This window comes from Pinus tabuliformis, chromosome 5_2 (genome assembly GCF_031772625.1).
Source record: "Pinus tabuliformis cultivar Carrire ecotype Pingquan chromosome 5_2, CPIR1, whole genome shotgun sequence".
Classification (NCBI taxonomy): Eukaryota; Viridiplantae; Streptophyta; class Pinopsida; order Pinales; family Pinaceae; genus Pinus; species Pinus tabuliformis.
Genome location: NC_142306.1, coordinates 259,567,418 through 259,589,150, shown reverse-complemented (window position 1 = coordinate 259,589,150; position 21,733 = coordinate 259,567,418). Strand labels below are relative to the sequence as shown.

The following is a 21,733-nucleotide window of genomic DNA, read 5'->3' as shown; positions in this document are numbered from 1 at the left end:
GACCACCACAGAGGGGATATTTTAATAGAGGAAGATTTGCACCTAGAGGAAGAGGTCGAGGAAGAGATATTAGGTGTTACACATATGGAGAATGGTGACATGGATCATGGGACTGTCCTCATAATAAAAAAACAAGTCAAAGGAATGTGAATGTGGTTGAGGCAAAGGAATAAAAACGTCAAATTACAGACAAGGAAGAATCCCCTGAAGTAGGAGAATCCCTGTTGTTGAAAATGTCATTGCTTAAGGCAGAGAAAGAGACTAGAGAACCAGCTCAGAGGAAGAGTTTATTCAGAACTACATGCAAATCCAAAGGTAAATGTTGTAAAGTGATAATTGAAAATGGAAGCACAGATAACCTTGTTTCTACAGAGATGGTGGACAAGCTAGGATTAGTGAAGACAGTACACCCTACTCCTTACAAAGTGTCATGGTTGCAGAAAGGACATCAGATTATTATGAAAGAACAATGCAAGGTAGAGATAGATATTGGTACTTATAAAGATGTGATATTGTGTGATGTAATGCCAATGGATATATGCCATGTATTGCTGGGAAGACCTTGGCAGTTTGATCGGAAAGCTATTCATGATGGGAGGAAAAAATACTTATACTCTAGAGAAGGATGAATATAAACATACACTGTTGCCATTGAAGGATGATGCTGAAAAAGGAGCACCTGGAAACAGTGTTATGCTGATGAGTGGAAAGGAGCTATTGCAAGAGGTTGGAAAAGGTGAAGAAATGCATTTTGTTGTCATTGGGAGACCTAAGGTAATTTTGACTTCCACAAACCTAGATTATTTACCTCAAGAAATTAAAACTTTGTTGAATGATTTTGCTGATATTATTGTGGATGAGTTGCCAAATGCATTGCCACCAATCAGGAGTATTAGTCATCATATTGATCTAATACCAGGAGCAAGTTTTCCAAACAAAGCAGGATACAGATCAACTCCTCAAGGGAATGCAAAAGTTGGAAGACAAGTGCAAGAACTGATGGATAAGGGACTAATCAGAGAGATTCTTAGTCCATGTGATATACCAACAGTACTCATTCCAAAGAAAGGAGGTGAACGGAATATGTGTACAGATTCCAAAGCCATAAACAAGATCACTATCGGGTATAGGTTTCCTTTACCACACATGGACGATTTGATGGATTGTTTGAGTGGGTCAAAGTATTTTACTAAAATAGATCTGAAGAGTGGATATCATCAAATAAGAATTAGAGAAGGAGACGAATGGAAGACTGCATTTAAAACAAACAGTGGGTTGTATGAGTGGTTAGTGACGCCTTTTGGACTCACTAATGCACCTAGCACATTCATGAGATTGATGAATGAAGTCTCGGAATATGAAGGCAAGTTTGTTATTGTTTCTCTTGATGATATTCTAGTTTTTAGTATAAGTAAAGAAGAATATCTAGAGCATCTTAAATTGGTTTTAAGAACTCTGCAGAAAGAGAAATTACTGATAAATCTGAAGAAATGTAGTCTCACGAAAGAAAAATTAATTTGCTTGGGATTTGTAGTTTCTAAAGAAGGGTTGAAAATGGATCCAGAGAAAGTCCAAGCAATTTGGAGCTGGCCTATTCCAAGGAATATATTTGAGGTAAGAAGTTTTCATGGTCTTGCAAGTTTTTATAGGAAATTTATTAGAGGTTTTAGTCAGATTTATGCACCAATTCTTGAAACAATCAAGGAGACTAATTAGCCATTCAAGTGGATAGAAGCAGCAGACATAAATTTTAATTTGCTGAAGAGGAAAATCACAGAGAAACCAGTTTTAGCTTTACCTGTTTTCGAAAAATTATTTCAAGTTGAAACAGATGCTAGTGGAGTTGCAATTGGAGCAGTTTTGAGTCAGGAACAAAGACCAATAGCATATTTTAGTGAGAAATTAAATGAAGCTAAGAAGAAGTATTCTTCTTATGATAAAGAATTTTATGCTATTGTACAAGACTTAAAAAAATGGAGACATTATTTGCTACCAAAGGAGTTTATATTGTATTCTGACAATCATGCATTACAGTTCATAAACAACCAGCCAAAATTGAACCAGAAACATGCCAAGTGGGTAGAGTTTTTGCAGAGCTTTACTTTTGTGATAAAACACACAAGTGGTAAGTTGAAAAAAGTTGTTTGATGCTTTAAGCAGGGTAAATTTCATTGTTCAAGAATTAAAAGTTGGTGTTGTAGGATTTGAAGAAATGGTTGAAATGTATAAAGATGATGCAGATTTCAAAGATATTTATACAGTAGTACAAAATCCAATATTTCATAATAGAATTCAGTGGTTAGATTATCTTATCCAAGGGGGTTTATTGTTTAAAGGAAACAAGTTGTGCATTCCCAAATGTTCAATGAGGGAAAACATAATAAAGGAGAAACACAGTGGAGGATTATCTGGTCACTTTGGACAAGACAAAACATTTTCTCAGGTAAATGCTTTTTACTATTGGCCAAAGATGTAGACTGAGGTTAAGAGATTTGTTGAGAAGTGCAAGATATGTCAGCATGCTAAAGGGAGAAGCTAGAATAGAGGATTGTACCAGCCATTTCCAATACCAGGCCGACCATGGGATGTAGTTAGCATGGACTTTTTTTTAGGTTACCTAAAAATCAAAGGGGGGATGATTGCATTTATGTTGTGGTAGATAGATTTTCCAAGATGGCACATTTCATTGCTTGTAAGAAGACTAGTGATGCAACACATATTGCTAATCTATTTTTTTCAGAGATTGCCTGTAAGTATTGTGTCTGATAGAGATACAAAGTTTGTAGGGAATTTCTAGAGATCTCTTTGGAAGAACTAGGTGCTAACCTCAGTTTCAGTTCATCATACCATCCTCAAACAGATGGACAGACTGGAGTGGTAAACATAAGCTTGGGAAACATATTAAGAAGTTTAGTGTATCAAAATCCTAAGCAGTGGGATTTAGCACTAGCTCGGGTTGAGTTTGCTTATAATGACACTCTAAACAGAGGTACTGGAATGATTCCATTTTAGAGTGTTTTTGGGATGAATCTAAGAGGTGTGTATGAGCTCAGAAATTTGAGTAAACAAGAGACAATAAGTGCAAAAGTTGAAGAGTTTGCAAAGCAGATGCAGAGACTACAAGAAGATGTCAAAGGTAGATTGCAGGAAAGTAGTGGCAAATAAAAACAGAGAGTAGATATGAAAAGAAGAGAGAAATAATTCCAAGTGGGAGATTTAGTGATGGTGTATTTGAGAAAAGAAAGATTTCTTGCTAAGACTTACAATAAACTAAAAATGAAAAAGATAGGACCATGTAGAATTGTAAGAAAGTTTTCAACTAATGCTTATGAAATTGAATTGCCAGAAGGAATTGGAATATCACCTATCTTCAATGTTGTAGATTTGTATCCATACAAAGAGATAGAGATAGAGCTACATGAGGAAACTACATAAGATGAAGTTCAAATTTGAACTAGGAATAAAAAATGTCAAAGACAGTTAAGAAACAGGTGGAAGCTGTTTTGGAGAAAAGAGAATACAAAAGAACCAGAGGATGGGTTTATTTTCAATATCTAGTCAAATGGGAAGGACAGCCAGTGGATGCTAGTTCATTGACACCAGAGTTGCAGAAGTATGGAGTAAACCCTAAAAGTCTGATGGATGATTCTTTTCTTCCCTGGGAGTCTGATGCAAGAGCATCCGGACTTAGCCAGCGATGTGATGGTTTGTTCACATGTTGTGGCTAAATGAGTTGAATTTCATTGACCTGTGTTGTTAAAAGTCAGTTTTGGTAGAGAGGGTTAGATCTCTCGAAAATGATCTTTACTTCATTATTGTTTATATTATTTTAGACTAAGGGATAAATTGTTAGCATAGGTGTGTAAGAGAGCTTAAAAATAGAGATTTGATTGCTAGATTGATTAAAATAGGGATCGAGTTGTTAGTACAGTTAGAATAAGATTTGACTCATAAAAGAGAAGAAAATGTATGGAAAGGGATTAGCTGAGATGATTGAGAATTGAGCAAGAGACGAGATTTTGAGTGACAGATAGGGTTTTGATATTGAGACAAAGGTAAAATAAATTGTTGTAATTGAGTCAAGAGGGCTAAGACTCTATAACTTCTATTATGTTGAATCATTTGATTTCGTGTGCAATTGTGTGTTAATCTTAGTGAAGACTCCCATTACCTCTATGTATTCATGTTCTAAAACTTAACCGAGTATTTTCTCTGTTTTCACACTTTAATTGTAAATCTCAGTATTTATGTGTTTACCGTTAATCACAGGCATTTAGTGTTAATGGTTAATCTTGGAATTAAGCACTAAAAGACTTATTAAGAGCTTTATTTAAGTTTGATTTAATGCATGTGGGTTGTATTGGAAAAGTGGGTTTTATTAACAAAGGTGGTTATTGGGCGAAGAAAAGTGGTAAGTGGTAATTCAGGGTGGTCACCTGATTCCATTAACCAAGTGACACATAGCACTTGGTTGGAGAGAGAAAACCGCTTTATCAGGCAAGTAATCCCCGTGTAAGTGGCTCACCCGATATCGCTATTAACCATTGGATCAAGTGCGCTTTGATCAATGGTGGAGGAAGACTGGATTGTTTTGTTGATCGGGGTGAATGATGACCGTTAGATCTATAGAGAGGAGATCAACGATGTAGAGTGATCACAGAATTCTTTTATTGATCGGGGTGACTGATGACCGTTAGGTCTAGAGAGAGGAGATCAATGGCATAGAGTGATCACCGAATTGTTTTGTTTATCGGGGTAATTGATGACTGTTAGATCTGGAGAGAAGAGATCAACGACGTAGAGTTAAGTGCATGTTTAAAACAGGAAAGTCAACATGGGACCAACGTGTTTAGGGGAAAAGTAGGACCCTCAGTATAAATTAAGCCATGTACAAAATCCGCTTGAACGCACCTGATTGGTTATAAAGTAACCAATATTCTATTTTAAGACTACCACCTTGTTTTGATCAACCTCCTGCGTCATAAAGGTAAATTTATTTTTAGTTCATGGACCCATTGAGTGCTTCTAGGGCTTGTCATTGAGTCTATATGTCAACTGAGTCATTGTCATGTATGAAAGACCTTTTTTGGGCATGTTACATATTGTAAAGAACATTTATTTGAGTCAAAAGACCCTCCAAGACCTTGTCATTGTGCAAAGATCAAGTCAACTTATATGAATAGATAATTCAACCTAAATATAGCAATTCATACCGCTAAAAATCCCATAAATAAGAAGGAACTCGGCCTCATTTGGACACACTCTCAAGAAAAGTTCGATATCCTCAAGAAAATAGCTGGAAAAGGACGAGAAAGAAGAAGAAGAGCAAGATTAAAGTTTTGGGACTCTCTCTCTCTCTCTCTCTCTTGCTAGGGTTTCTACAGTTGTTGGACAAGTTGAATTGCTAGAAATTTTCTAGGAAAGTTGAATTACTGGAAAGTTGTTGGACAAGTCGAAGTGCTTGAAAGAAATTGTTGGGTCGAAGTTCCAAAACAATTTCCTGCATAGGCCAAAGTTCTAGAAGAATTTGTTGGGCAGGTCAAAGTTCTAGAATAATTTGTTGGGCAAGCTGAATTCCTAGAAGAATTTGCTGAGCAGGTTGAAGTTCCAGAACAATTTGTTGGGCAGGTTGAAGTTGCAGAAGAATCTTTTGGGAGGTCAAAATTGTAGAAGTTGTTGGAAGGAAAGCTCGCTAAGGAAGAAAATTTCGACTTGGTCTTGGAGGGTCTTGGTCAAGGGTGACAGGTCTTGGAATTTATCAATTGAATATTCTATAAGAATAGAAGAATTATTGTGGTTTTCCTCTCAGATGGAGAGGTTTTGGGCCTAGTTGGTCACCTATATCTTGTGTTGTTTGTCTCATTGTTCTTTATGGTTTGGTAGTTCTTTGATGAAGAGAATAATAATAAAAATAAATTGAAAGAAGAAGATAATCAAGTTAAGTAAAAATACATCACAAGTGTTTATCAAACAAGAGAAATCACCTAATCTAGCTACCTCTATATTTCTCAATGCTCAGAGCATATTTCTCTCCCAAAGAGGTCAATTCTTATATAACACTCTTTCAATAATTATGTGACATATTTTCTTAGAAATATTCCAATATGTCAGGACTCAACCCATCTATATTTTAGCATCACATTGACATTTATCCCAACACCAAACCCGAGCACAAAAATCAATTATCTATCACCCAAAAAAAGCATCAACCATTAAATTCAAAGTGAATAAGTTTTATTTAGTTGGTTTCATTTACCCCAGTGTGCACACTTCATGGTTTTCCAACACTATTCCCATTAACAAAAAACAAGGAAGTATACATGTTTGCATTGATTTTCATGATCTAAATGCATCTTTTCCTGAAGACAACTACCCCACACCATTCATCAACCAAATAATTGATACATGTGCAGATCATGAATTCCTCTCTTTCATGGATGGATTCTGTGGAGGGCACCTTTTCCTATTTTGTTATGCCCTTTTGGCTCCAAGCACTGCAACACCCATGTGGAAGACCTTCACATTATCTTCCTCTATTTCTGCTAATTCAATATCCATTCAAATCCCCTTAAATGTATATTTTATGTTCTTGTCAACCATTTATTGGGGCTCATTGTTTCCAAACATGGTGTTAAGGTAGACCCATTAAAATTTCAAGCCATACTTGAACTGCTCCCACCTCAAACTTGCCATTAGTAATAGAGTCTCCAAGGTAGCACTAATTTCCTTTGCCAATATTTTCCCAATTATGCAACCCAATCCCATGGATTTCTTCATTTTTTGCACCAAGACGTCCCCTTCCAATGGGTAAATATTGTACAACAATTCGTTGATGCCCTTAAGCAAGCTGTTTATCTCACCCCCTTGATCTCTACCCATGATTTTAACTGTGATTTCATTGTGTTTTTGTTTACCTCTAATTGGCCATCATTAGTGTTTTAGTCCAAGAGAATGACAACAAGCAAGAGCATGTTAATTACTACATCAAAAGAACCTTATCTAAACTTTCTTTTTGATATAGCCACGATGAGAAAATTGCCATGACTATTGTATTATCTATTCAAAAGCTTCACCACTATATCCTTCTAAGCACTACAAAATTTGTCGCTAAATCAAATCCTATGCAGTACATCTTAGGAAAATTACTCCTTAGTGGCAAGTTTTCTAGATGGGTTATCATAATTCAAGAGTATTATTTGGATTTTAAAACACCTAACAACAATAAATCTCTTGTTATCACTAAGCTTATTACTACATTTCCTAGTAACATTGTGTCCCTTTCATTCATTGACCAATTTTATGATGAGCATCTTTTTTAGGTATCATTGGATAATCCTTGGTACAAATATTTGCTCACATATATGTGCACCCAAAACTTTTCACCCCACCTTACATGTGACGACTATTAAATAATTATCCGTCACACCCCCAACTTCCTCCTAATTTGTGATACAGTATATTGTTGAGGGGATACCATATTACAACAATGCCTCTTCCATAATGAGGTAGAGTGGATCCCTAACGATTTTCATAGTAGCACTTGTGGTGGCCATGGATTTGGCATGGCCATCACCAAGAAAATTATTTGTCCCAGTTACTTCAGGCCTACCTTATTCAACATTTGCATTGAAGTAGTCAAACATTGTGAAAACTACCAAAACTTTTTTCGTAAAATTCAAGCACCTCCAATGCCACTCCATGCTATTATTACTGTCATAACATTTTGTAAATGGGGGATTGAATTTATGGAGTGAAATTTCACATCCATCAACTTTCATAAGTATATCATTGTTGTTATCTATTACTTCATCAAATGGGTTAAAGCCATGGCAACATTCAATTGTTATACTAACATGACAACCCACTTTTACTTAAACCATGGCATTACACACTTAGTTGCTCCTATGGAACTTGTTTCCAACAATGGTAAGCACTTTGAGAATGAATTATTTGAGAAATTTTAAGCATTACCCAAATTCAAACATGAGTTTTCTATTGCCTTTTACCAACAGCCAAATGGTCATGTTGAGGTAGTCAACAAAATTCTCAAAACTATGCTCCAACATACTATTAATAAACATCGGTCTAATTGGAATCATGTGATTTTATCCATTCCATGGGCCTACAAAACCACCATTAGGATAGCCACGAGTTTCAACCTATTCCATTCAGTTCAAGGTGTTGAAGCCACCTTGCCCATAGAATGAAAAATACCAACATTGTGACTCGCAACTGAGCTCCTTCCCGACATGGGCCCCATTGAGAAATGATTACTTGCCTTGGAACATTTGGATGAAAAATGACGAACATCACTACAAAAAAATGAATCAATGAAGCATCGCACCAAGGCTCAGTATGACCAACATGTTTCTCCTCTTGATTTTTATGAAAGAAACCTTGTTCTCATCGATCATAAACCAACTTCAAAGATTGGCGTCTGTAAGTTTGAACCCAAATGGTATGGCCCCTACATCATCCACAAGTGTCTCCCCAAGGGGGCATATGTCCTAGCCAACCACGATGGAAATTTTCTTCCCCACCCATTAAACGAGTTGCATTTGAAATTTTTCTTCCCATGAAACTCATAGGGTTCAATCCCACTTATATATGGTTTCTTTTTATTGATTCCCTTTCTATTTTCACATTTATTTTCCAGTGTTGGATTCCTTGTGATGAACCCTTCAACATGGTCTCTTTTGTTCCACACTTTAGAGACTTCCATTTAGGAACTATTTCATCATGTGTCATATAGGTGCACCCATATTTATGTACCACTTTTACATTTATTGAGTGTGGAGCCTGATTATCTTCTTGATTCAAAGGTCTTGTTTTAGCTAGGCGTATACCCCAGGGGGACTTACACCCCTCCATGTGGGGGGGACTTGTCCCCCCCCGTGTGGGTCAAAGGGGAACCATCCCCCTTGGATGGGGGGTTTGGGGGCTAGCAAACCCCCAATGGGGGTTCAAGTGCAGCACCCCCAAAGTTAAAAATTGTGTAAAATTGCCTTGTAAAATATTTTAATTCCGTATTCAATTTGGGCCATTCATTAGGTGAATGATCTAATGGTAGAAGTTATGTTAATTTATGGTTTTTTTCCCTAGAAGGCAACCCTCGATTTATATGAGGGAATTGTATTGCGGTTGTAGATTATTATTCTCAGCGAGAGAGAGAAAGGAGGTTGTCTAAGAGTTAAGAGCAAATTACATTAGATATGTTGTAGGTTGTATCTATTCATTCTTTTGGATAATATAGAAGGAAGGATTGGTTGTTTCTTCATGGATGTAGCCCAAATTGGGTGAACCACGTACATACGTGTCTCTCTTGTTTTATGCATTTCTATATTTGTGTTTCCGTAATATTGTATGTGTTTCATTTCTCTATTCATTAATTTCTAAAAATATCTACCTTTTCAAGTTTATTATGATTGATCACTCTCATTTGTGGTACTCTCGATTACTTGTGTGCAGATTCTATGCATGAACCACATATGACATCTCACACCATCAAAGAGGATTTAACAGACTCATCAGGTATGATGAATCAAACTGGCATCTAGGCTCTCAATATCCCTATTCAAACACATTTCATTTTTTCCTTTTATCATCTTGAAACCAAACACTCATATCTTCTCTTGTTCACTGTATATCCATCTATACAAAGTTGTATGATCGAAAGAATTATATTTGCATTTACCTACCCCCATGACTATCCCAATATATCTCCTTGGTGATTTTACAACCTTGCTATCATTTCATAGGCTCGGGAGTTTGTATAGTCCTTCTTCATCACTTCAAACTACATCTCCTTTCTTAGTTGTTCCTTTGCTTACCTACCTCAGGCTCCCTCCCCATTGGTTTCATTAGGATTCAATCATGAAGTTTCACATATATTTTCATCCCCATGCAACTATGAGCCCTTAATTTTATTTGTTTCATCTGCCTTCCCCTAGAAGACACTCCCAGAGGTCCACTCCCTCCCATGTTTTAATCACTAATGAATACACATGGTCATACCATGGGAACTCGTCTTCTAGTTGTATTTTCATTATTTGTTATGTTTTTTCTGCCAGCCTTTAGGCCCTGAAAATAATAAACCACTTTAGCTTGTGACATATTTCCACCTTGGTACTATCAACCATTCCATACTGATAGCAGTCCCATCTCACCTTTGTTTGGAGCATTCGTGTTGAGCCACTCGAGTCAATTTGACTATAGCTTGTCATTAATATTATTCCCCATTGTTTGACTCTTATTTTCCTTTCCCTACCCTAATACCCCTAGTCACTTTGCCACATGTCTCATATGTTTCAAGTTTGAATATCATTGTCATTAATACTAGTCTCCCTTTGTCTTAATACTAGTGTTCTCAACACACCAGTACCCCCATGACACTTATTGCCATTTTTTGTGTGTCAATTACCTTATTCTAACCTTTGGAACGATCCCTTTATTTTCACCTAAATGATCCTTTTTGTTTCCATCAGTATTAGTTGTCATTCTATATGCTTTGTTCAAAGTAATTCACCCCCTCTCATTGATATTACCTTATCCATAGTTTCTCAAAATCCCCATGTCAGTACAAGTTCTGGTTGTACCACTATTTTTGTACATCCCTCACATGATTTTAAGTTTCATCGATGCCAACATTCAATGTCTAGAAGTTTTGATACATCAAATATTGTTTTTGTTCTAGTTATTCATTCTTGTATCATACTTCTCCTTGTCACAGACTAAGAGAGATGTCAGTGCTCCTTGCTTTGTCGGGATTACCCCATGTTCAACTCCAACTCAATTTATTCACATGGCAACAAATCACACCTCTAATTTATGTTTTTTCTCTAGCTCCTTGCACCTTCAATGTTCAGCGAACCTTGGGTTGGTTTAGGATAGAAAGCAGTGCTCCATGATCTTATCAGCTCCACCCATCCTCGACTCCAATTACACCTATTCACATGGTCATAGGTAGTATGAACCCCATGAATATTTGAAGACCTCAATACACCCAAAACATTCATATCCCCCATCAATGGGGACACCCCTTGTGGTTACTGGTCCTTATCATCACCAATGTGACTCTTTCTTGATATTGATCCTCCACCCCTGTGGGCTTATTCATATCAACAGTTACAACATCATTAATTTTAGTAGATTCATAGATCCATCATTATACATGGTATTACATGAACATCATTGTAATTTTTACTTTAATTTGAAATTTACCATGAGCATGGGACATGACCGCCTTGTTTGTATCAAGATATTTATTATCAATATATGTCACTCATATGTATTGGTTCCTGCAGTTTGTAGCTCACTCAATCCCTTGGGCTCGTCTGACCTCTCTTGCTCTCTCTCTCATCAATAGCTTCAGTAGTACCCAATTCAGTAGGACAAAAATTTGTGATGTACTTAGGGTGTATGTTTCCATGCTCCCCCCTCACACATCAAGAGGTAACTATTATCCCAAAATTTTCTACACCTCTTATACAAATGATGGCAGGATAGTAGCATGTTGGAATCAAGTTCAAACATTAGTAAAAGCATTCCTTGTTGAAATAACTTCCTAAGATATGAATATGGATAGGAAAAAATTGAGGTTTCATCTACCATGCTACTTTCTAACTTATTGTGTGTCATCGCATGTATGTTCCTCAATAAATTCACACTTCCACATGGATTTCAACGAAACATACACATGACAGATGTTTATACACTTAATACTGCCCAATAAATTGATTTGACGATGTCCGGTATCACATATGACCTGTTAGTGATTATGAAAGGTTTTCCAAAAATATTATCTACTCATGTCTAAAAAGAGGATCCAAGCTAAGGAAAAGGAGAGACAATCAGATAAAAGTTATGTTGCCATGTTTATGTAGAGGGAACGAGGATTTAGAGAGAGAGAGGAGGGAGAGAGAGAGAGAGAGGAGGGAGAGAGAGAGAGAGAGAGAGAGAGAGAGAGAGAGAGAGAGAGAATGCCCCTCCCTTGGGAGAGATTGAGTTACTCCCCTAGTAGTATTTTAGACAACGAGGTGAAGTTACAGTATATTCTACACTAACTTATCTCTTGTTCTTACATTCGGTTTTATTTGTAAGATTATATCTTTTTCTATTTACTTCATATGAGTAATTGTGCATCTTTATTATCTTATAGATCATGTATCTAACCTTGATTTTATACTAACAATTGGCCTATTGCATGTTACCATATAACAAGGGATTATTTCGTCTTTTGCATACATGATTGAGGGAAATAATCACCAAAAGACTACATTCTCCTACCTAGCACCACCCCACCAACTCTCAAATTGAAACCTTCAACAAGTCCTTCAAGAATGACCCTTTGTACTATGCATATACTTCAATATAATTTGCAAGATTAAATACCTTGCCTTAATAACAAATGAAGATAAAATCACTTACCATTGATCACTACTTTCATCTATTGTCTTCTTCCTTCGTATGGACATGCTTTGCCTCTACTATATCATTTTACCATCTCTAGATACCTTATTACTTCAACAACATTATCCTTCTAAGAGACCCTAATTTCACTAGGCTAAATGTGTAGAATTTTGTAGAATTTTTCCTACAAATCAGCTAGCTTTGATACCATGTAGAACTTTTTCTACAAATCAGCTAGCTCCGATACCATGTAGAAATTCCCACTGTAGATCAACCTGGTAATGCAATGTACTAAAGAAAAACACTTGATCTACTTCTACAAACAATTTAGCGGAAGCTTAATCAACCATGAGCAACATCAATAAGAACACATATAACTGATAAGAAGGAATCAATCACACATAACACAGAAGAATTTACCCGGGGAAAGCACCTGCCTAAAACCCCATCTCTGTATTATCATACAAGTGGAAATATAGTCTGGATTACACAAAGCCTTAGCTCGGAAGCTATCCAGCTCTCAGTACAATCCCTCTGCTGCTCATAGATAGTCAAAGGCTTCTCACAAACCTTCTCCTCTACCCTCCAAGCCTCCTATTTCCTTGTGCAATTTCCTTGGGGTCCAGTGCTGCCACCTGTGTGAATTGGCCTCTTCACACACTCACTAACCTCTGATCTAACTGCACAAACTTGAAGGAGATAAATCATCATCATGGATGAGCTTCCTTTATACGAAAAATATTCATCCAACTGATAGTACATTGTCCCTTCTTTGATCTCATTTGGGTCTCTGTCTGAACTAACATGCATGAGTTATTTAAGCTATAATATTCAGTTATCTGAAAATACCAATTGTTACATGCATGCAAGCATTAACAAACTGAATCTCATTAATTTAACAACTTGTTAAATTAATCTAACTGGACTTGACTCAGTTAACCGAACCAACTAATTAGAACTCATAATTACAACTCATCCTCATCCTTTAACTGATAGTTAAATCCCTCAATCAAAGGAGAAACTGTTGCATGTCCTCACAAAGACTTCAAGTTTTCTTTTCCTTAACTAATTAACTCATGGAGAATTAATTAATTAATGTTCCAAAATGCTAGTAAGACCAAATTCGAATTTACTTCCTATAGATAGACCAGGGACTACTATAAGTAGGAAGGAACCCAGAAATGCTATTTTTAGAAGATGTTATTTTTAGCTGTTTCACCTCTCACCCAAGGTGGCCAAAATTCTATTTTTAGAAGTGCTATTTTTAGCAGTTCTATTTTTAGCAATGTCTAAATTTACATTTCTTGTTGCACACTTTTCAACAAAATGCTAGTAACTTCTCTTGGAATTGCACCAAAATCATTCAGAAACTTTGGAAAAGCCTTTGTTGGTCAAAGTGCCAAAATCTTCACTAGGGTTAGTACGGGAATCCTTACCAGAATGGCTCAGAACCTTCATTGTAGTGACTCATAAAATTCCCTATGGTTTTCACCAAAACCCTTAAAAAGAACACAAAATATTTGTTATAGGGAAAACCTCTAAAAGTTCATTACAATACTTCTTAAACCATGCCAAATTCTTCAACCTTTCCTCAAAATTATTTTCTTCTACCTCAGGGAACTTGTGTATGAGATCATATCAAATTACGAGTTCAAAACACATATTATACCATCCAAATGCATTTTTTTTAATCGGCCTCCAAGTTTAATTTTGGGGTCGAAAATTGGAATCAGTCATGTTCCTCCTAGATTTTACTTGTGTCCATATCTCTTACGCTTTCCCAAATGGTTTTTCTTGTTCTTTCCTTCTCCATTTAACTTGTGGCTTCATCATCCTTGGTTTCACTTAGGGTTTGTAGTTGGGTTGAAAATTTATGTTGTAATTTTCCTTGAATTATTGAAGTATCCAAATCCCTTGCCTTCGATTGTTTCAATGCAGCAATTTCGATAATCCATTGCTTGTGGAAAAGTTATAGTTCTTTCTTCTATATACCAAGAAGAGGTGGAAATATCCTCTCTTGAATGGTACTGTAGTAAAAATTTCATTGACATTAAGGCTTGTATAGTTAATGTGAATTCCGCACCAGTCTCTCGTCAGCTTTGGTAACTTCCAAAAATCAAGATATTTGTAGTACATATCTAAGAATCTAATTCTAAATCTGTATACATATGTTTCTTGTCTTCAGTGAATCGTAAATCACATGTTCTAGGATTTTCAAACTTCATCATAATATCATATGGGGATTAGGGGATATTATCTTCTTTAACTACTTCCCATACAATCACCATAATGAATACTACTCTGTAATAGTCTTGAATTGATTCCCTTGTATGAAAAATGTAGTGATATTTCATTAATGTGTTATATCTGAAGCTCTTATACCAATGCTTCAAGTAAGATCAAGGATGATTCTTCTCAGTGTTGTCCTCAATGGAAACTTCTCAACCATCTAAATTTGACCATGTTTGGCTATGACCATAGCTCCATTGATTTGAAATTAATGACAAAATATCAACAATATACCCATGTCATCAATGGAAACACACCTATAATAACTCCACTGATAATAATTCTCCCCATGTCATCATGCTTCTTTATCTTTCTCTCCCCCTTTGACATCAATGGCATATGGGGTTCTTCCGGCTATCTCTCCCTTTGATTTCATCTTTACAATGTGCTCCCCCTATTTGTATTATCTCCTTTTAAATTTGTGTCATTATAATCTTCTCGAGCTCCTCTTGGGCTTATGCTTCAAATTTTTATCCTTATATTGTCATCTAGATTCATGCTAGGGTCATCAACATTTTTACTATCAGCGTCACTATAAACAACATGTTCAATGATCATTTTCTTAGTAGCCACATTTAGACAAGAACCTACTAGCCAATAACTAAAAGCTAATAATATAAACATGTACAAAGGCCTCTATAATAGAAGGGACAATGTAGCAGGCACAACCAAACTACTCGGTGGCAAACAAATTGACCTCAATTTCATTGTTTACATTTGTGTTGCAGGTCTCTATCCAAAATTTATCTCTTCTTGGGAGCAACACAAAGTATTGTTTACATAATTCTTTGCTTAAATATATTTGATAAGTATGATACAGGTAATAATGAATACCAAAACCCCTTTTTTCTTTTCCATGCATCTCAAATTTATCTAACAGCCACTTCTTCTCAAGACTTGCAATGCAAATTTATAGAGTAATATAGGATAGTACATAGAAAATGACAACAAAATGGAAAATAGATTTATCCAAGTCATCTGTTTTGATCAAAAATCTATAAGAGATACCTCGCCCTCATCATCACTTATCGAAACAAATTTAGGTTCTAAGGTACTCATGTTATCATATGAGTTCTCACCCCAACTATTATTGATATGAAATGCACTTTCTAGATGATCCATCCCTAGTCTTATGTTTAGCCAATCTGAAACATTGACAAGAAGTTGATCCAACCAAGCAACTTTGATGTCTTCAATTGTATATCTCATCCAATCACCTATATATTTAATGTCCCCCCATGTATGGTGACTAAGTCCAAAATGTTTCATGAAGTGTGATTTTTTACTTTCTAAATTATACATGGATATTAACTCAATTGGAGCCCCAACATCATATGAACCAAAAATTATGCTTATCGAAACTTTTAGATCTTCTAGCAAATTTAGACCAGTTAATATCTTCTCTCTTGAGCCTATCTAAATACTCTTCTTAAAAATTAGCAACTTTAGCATTTGATGGCCTCCACTATCATTAGTGTTGAAAAATTGCAATATTTGTGTTTATTTTTTGTGAAGGGGAGTGAGTAATTTGACTACCTTTCTATAGCTACTATCTGATGGCAGACACAACCTTATGAAAACTTTCAAAAGAGAATGGTGCATTCCCTGACATCACATTATTCTATTCCAAATCTATACTTCGAATAAAATAGAGTAGATCTTTTAACGATACCATAAGACACAATACCTTGTGATTCATCGGAAGAACTACCTTGGTATCAATGTGCACAAACCTGTGGGAAAATATAAGAAGGTGAAAATAAGAGAACTATAAGAAGCATAATTATCCAGAACATAGTTTTAACACTGGTTATTGTATCCATAAAAAATTTATTTCGTGCTTATTTTTACTAACAATCCCACAAAGTCAGTACTAGTATTTTGCTTTTGAATCAATCTTCCTGAAATGGAGATAATCATTGATCCCTATCCCTAAACATCATATTATCAGAAATAATGATCCTCTTTGAGAGAAAGCATTATTTATCCTTTAGCTAGATGTCTTTTTCTTGTACTTGTCTCCGCAATTTTGTAGTGGCTTCAATCAAGTCTTCGATGATCTTCACAAGAATTTTTCTTGCTTCTATACTTCTTTACAACTTTCAATAGCCCACTCATAGTTTCTTTAGAGCAATCAATCTTGAAGATGATTTAAAAATTTGTTCATTGAGCATTTAATACCAAGTCATGTTCTTCTATATTTGACTCTTCTTGTTTTCTTCTCCAAACTGTGGTGGAATTTTTATTGTTCCTAGTAGAAATAATGTTTTCTTTGACTTGCTTAGGAGTCTATATCATGTTACTTCTATAATCACGTGCTATGTGTCCAAGACTATAACATTTATAGCATTTTATATTTTACATGAAAAATGGATCAAATGAATCATAAATTATGTTGTAGCCAATAGGACCTCTTCCTTTATAGATTGTAAATTGATTTCTAGAAGACTAGTAACGACTTATTTGCTTTAATCACTCTTGGTATAAGCCCTACAATCTCTTGCCTTATGCCTAAAATTAGTACATGAAAACAAGTGTCCAAATAATATGGTTTGATACCTAGATGAGAAGACTTCCCTTGATGGTTTCCTGAAATTTCTTTGCCTTAGAGGAGGTTTAATCCTTGGTTGATTCTCACTATTACCTGAATAAAGAGAAGATTCCTTGTGGACATTAGCATAATTGCTTGAAAAGGTAACACTTGCAATATTCTTATGGATTTTGTTATGGTTTAGCCTTTAAAGGACAATGACTATTCTTTCCTCCTTTTATTCAATTTTATTGTTTGGGGATTTGGAGCTTGTATATTTTTTCATCAAGATTCACATGTATAACCAAGTCCCTTTTTGTCAAATGGTCATATAAATGTTAGAAATTAATTAGCGGAGCAATGAATTACACAAAATTTTGTGAAACCACAAATACATAAATGCACAGAATGAGAGAGACACATATATACGTGATTCACACAATTTGGGCTACGTCCATAGAGAAACAACCAGCCCTTCCTTTCATATTATCTAGCAGAATGAAGAGATACAACCTACAGCAGATCTGTTGTAATTTCCTCTTCTCTCTCACACATATCCTCTCTCTTTATCGCTTAGAATAATAATACCCAAACATGCATGTGATTGTAGAAGTAACATGAAAAATTAGGAGTCCAAACATGCATCCACCCCCTGTGGACCCCCCAGGAAGAAATAGTGGGGGGGAAAGTCCCTCCACACCCCCACATCAAGGATTGGTATCCAAACGTAGCTAAAATAAGACCTCTAAATTAGGAAGATAATGAGGCTCCAAATCCAACAATCTTCCACTTGGAGACTAATTATATCAATTGATTCACCTTTTGGACAATGTCTCCACTTTGGACCTGTTTATTTCTCATCTTCATCATCATTCTTGAATACTAATTGAAACTAAGCATAATCTCAATTTCTTCCTGGTTACAACTTTTGTTAACATATATATGTAGGATTTTGGCTAGTGTGTATCTTTTCTAGCTTCAACTGTCCATCTTCCAAAACTGACCGTATGAAATGGTACTTGAGTTGTATATGTTTAATCTTGGAATGAAATGTTGAGTTCTTTGCAAGATGAATGGCACTTTGGCTATCACTGTATAACCTGCCCATCTCATGTTTCTTTCCCAATCCATCCATGAACCTTTGTAACCAAATCATTTCTTTACTAGCCTTTGTAGCAACAACATAATTTTCTTCCATTGTTGAAAGTGCAATTTTTTTTTGAAATTTTGAAACCCAATTGATCATTGTTCCACCTACAGTAAACACATATCATGTGGTGCTCCTCCTATTATCTCTGTCACCTGCCATATTTTCATTAACAAATCCATGTAGAGTAATGTTTGATTAATTCTTTATTTGTGGTATCTCTCAAATACCTGAGAATCCACTTGACTTCCATCCAATGCTCTTTTCTTGGATTGTTCATATACCTACTTACAACTCCTACTACATGTGAAATATCAGGCCTTATGCAGACCATTGCATACATTAAGCTTCCAACATTTGTTGCATATCAAAATTTACACATATAATCAATCTATTCCTGAGTCTTAGGAAACATCTCCTTACTTAGCTTGAAATGGATATCCAAATGTGTACTAACTGGTTTTTCATTCTGAATATTAAATCTTTCCAACACCTTTTCTATGTACTCACTCTGAAACAATGTTAATTTGTGATTTTTCCTTTCTCTAGTTATTCTCATATTAAGGATTTGCTTTGCAGCACCAAATCCTTCATTTCAAATGAATTTACTAGTTTTCCTTTGAGAACATTTATTTCCTGCATGTTATACACTACAAAAATCATGTCATATACATACAATAGCAATATATTATAGCTACCATCATTTTTATTTTTAAGATAAACACAATGGTCAGAGTGACATACTAGAACCTTGTTCAGATATAAACCTGTCAAATTTTAGATACCACTGCCTTGGAGCTTGTTTTAAGCCATACAAGCTCTTCTTCAATTTTCACTTCAAATTTTTCTTCCCTTTGACATCATACCTTTGTGGTTGTTGCATATATATTTCTTCCTCCAAAGCCCCATGGAGAAAGGATGTCTTTACATCTAACTACTCAAGATGAAAATATTTTACTACAACTAGACTTAAAATAGTTCTTATTGAACTCATTTTAACAATAGGAGAAAAAAATTTCATTAAAGTCTAATCCTTTCTTTTGTGCAAACCCCTTCACCAAAATTCTAGCCTTATACCTTTGTTTACCTCCATCTTCTTCCTTCAACCTGTAAACCCATTTATTCTGAAATGTTGTTTTACCTACAAGCAACTTGACTAAGTCCCAAGTCTGGTTATGTGTCAAGGATTCCATCTTTTCTTCCATGGCTTGCTCCCACTTTTTCCAAGTTTCTACCTGCATTGCTTCTTCATATATTTTCAGTTTACCAAAATCAGTAACAAATACATAATATAATGAAGGAGAGCATCTTTCAGGGGGTCTACTTATCCTGGTAGATCTTCTAACACCACTTTCAGGTGTTTGAGGTGCTTGTTACTGTTGTGGTTTTTTTTTTTTGTGGTTGTTGATCATTATGATTTTCAAACACCTTTACTTTTTCTGTGATCTCATCAAGCATTGCGTATTCTTTGTTTTCTTTTTCATGTTTCTTTCCTTGCATTTAATCCTTATACAAGACCTTTTCATTGAATATGACAACTCTACTCCTAATGATTTTTTGGTTTTCATAATCATATAATTGATAACCAAAATAGTTTACACCATATGCAATAAAGGTACATTTATTTGACTTTTCCTCAAGCTTTGTTCTATTTTCATTATTGATGTGACAAAGGCTTCACAACCAAAAGTCTTTAAAAATGAGTAGTTTACCTTTTTACATATCCATGCCTCCTCTAGAGTACCACCATCCAAGGAACTTGAAGGCCCTCTGTTTATTAGAGAAATAATAGTATCTTTAGCATCTGCCCAAAATTGTAAGGGCAATCTCACCTGCAATCTCATGCACCTTGCACACTCCATGATTGTCTTGTTCATTCTTTTTAACACACCATTTTCTTGTGTTGTTCCTAAACTATCTTCTCTTTGCGGATCCATGGTCTGAACAGTAGTTATTAAACTCTTTGTTTCATTATTCACCTCCATTGTTTGATCTGAGACACTTCAACTTCTTTCCTATCTCATTCTCAACCAAATATTTCCATTTCTTGAAAGTATCAAATACATCATATTTATTTCGAATACAATAAATCCAGGTTTTCTTCTGATCCAGAACATGTCTTACCTCATTAAATATCCATTGGTTTCCATTCTATTGCTTTATAAAAGCCTTACGAATTCCAATGATTTTATAGGGTTTATCATCACCCAAACGAACCTGTCCAAAATCTCCTTAAACATAGTCATGAAAATGTTTCCTATCAGGTGTGGCATGGAATGAGGCCCCTGAAACTACCACCCAGGAATCAATAATATTCTGTAATTAAGGAATCAAAGCATCTTGCAACACATCACCTGTCACATTCGCTTCATGATTGTTCTCTTGTTTTCCATCTCCTTCTTTCCCCTTCCGAGATTTACAGTCTTTCATCAAGTTTCCTTTATTCCCACATTTCTAGCACACTATCTTTGATCTGGATTTGGATTTTCCTTTTCTTGACTTACTGTGATTTCTTGGGCTCCTTCCTCTTTCCATTTTTCTTCCCCTTGTATCTATAGTCAAAGCATTACCTGACGTCTCATTGGAGCTTTTTTGTCACATTTACTTGCTAAGGATGGCACCAACAACATCATCAAACTTTTCAGCACTAGATCCAAAGAAAGAGTTACTAATGGTCATAACTGATCAGGCACTCAGTATTTAACTAAAATATCAAAGTTCCCACAATGGCTATAAACCTAAATGACCACACCAGTCTCCAAAAAATGATCCTAATGCAACTTGTTTCACTAAAAACCGAGTTCATATGAGGAAGTTATTAAGTTTTGTTCACTTTGCTAAACAGGCAAAATTTAAAAAAAAAAATGCACAGTCACTACACAGTCATCAGTCCATACTGCTAATGTGGCAAGTGACTATGTAAATTCAACTTACAGTCAACATTCAAACATGCTTCGACAAGTGTCAAGTTTTTATTTGGTTTTAGATTCATGATGTGGCAGGTTATTAGTGGTTTGAATTGGACCAATGAGGAGGGGACAAGTGGCAAGCCTAGAGGCCGCCACGTGTCCCTCCACAAGGGTCAGGCTTGGCAAAGTGTAACAAAATTTTATGGAGGTGTCATGGTTCGACCACGTAACCTCCTATCCACAGACCAAAGCTCTCTACCACCTCCGCTACCAGTTGTTGCTTACCACTATAGTGCTCCACATACATTTAACGTGTATTGTGTTGAGGGTTGGTGGTTAGGGGGGGAGCCAACTCGCAGGCCATCCCTCCCCATGTGAATGCACCATAGTTAACACCAAATGGTTAGTAATCTGGCGGCTCCAACATAAAACCATGTCCCCGACAGTTAC

The 21,733-nt window shown here is 35.8% G+C and overlaps 1 pseudogene; it reads right to left on the bottom strand.

Annotated features, from left to right (window-relative positions):
* Positions 1 to 15,489: 15,489 nt before the first annotated feature.
* The window catches only part of LOC149158499 (uncharacterized), a 67,570-nt pseudogene continuing 61,326 nt past the window's right edge, over positions 15,490 to 21,733 (bottom strand).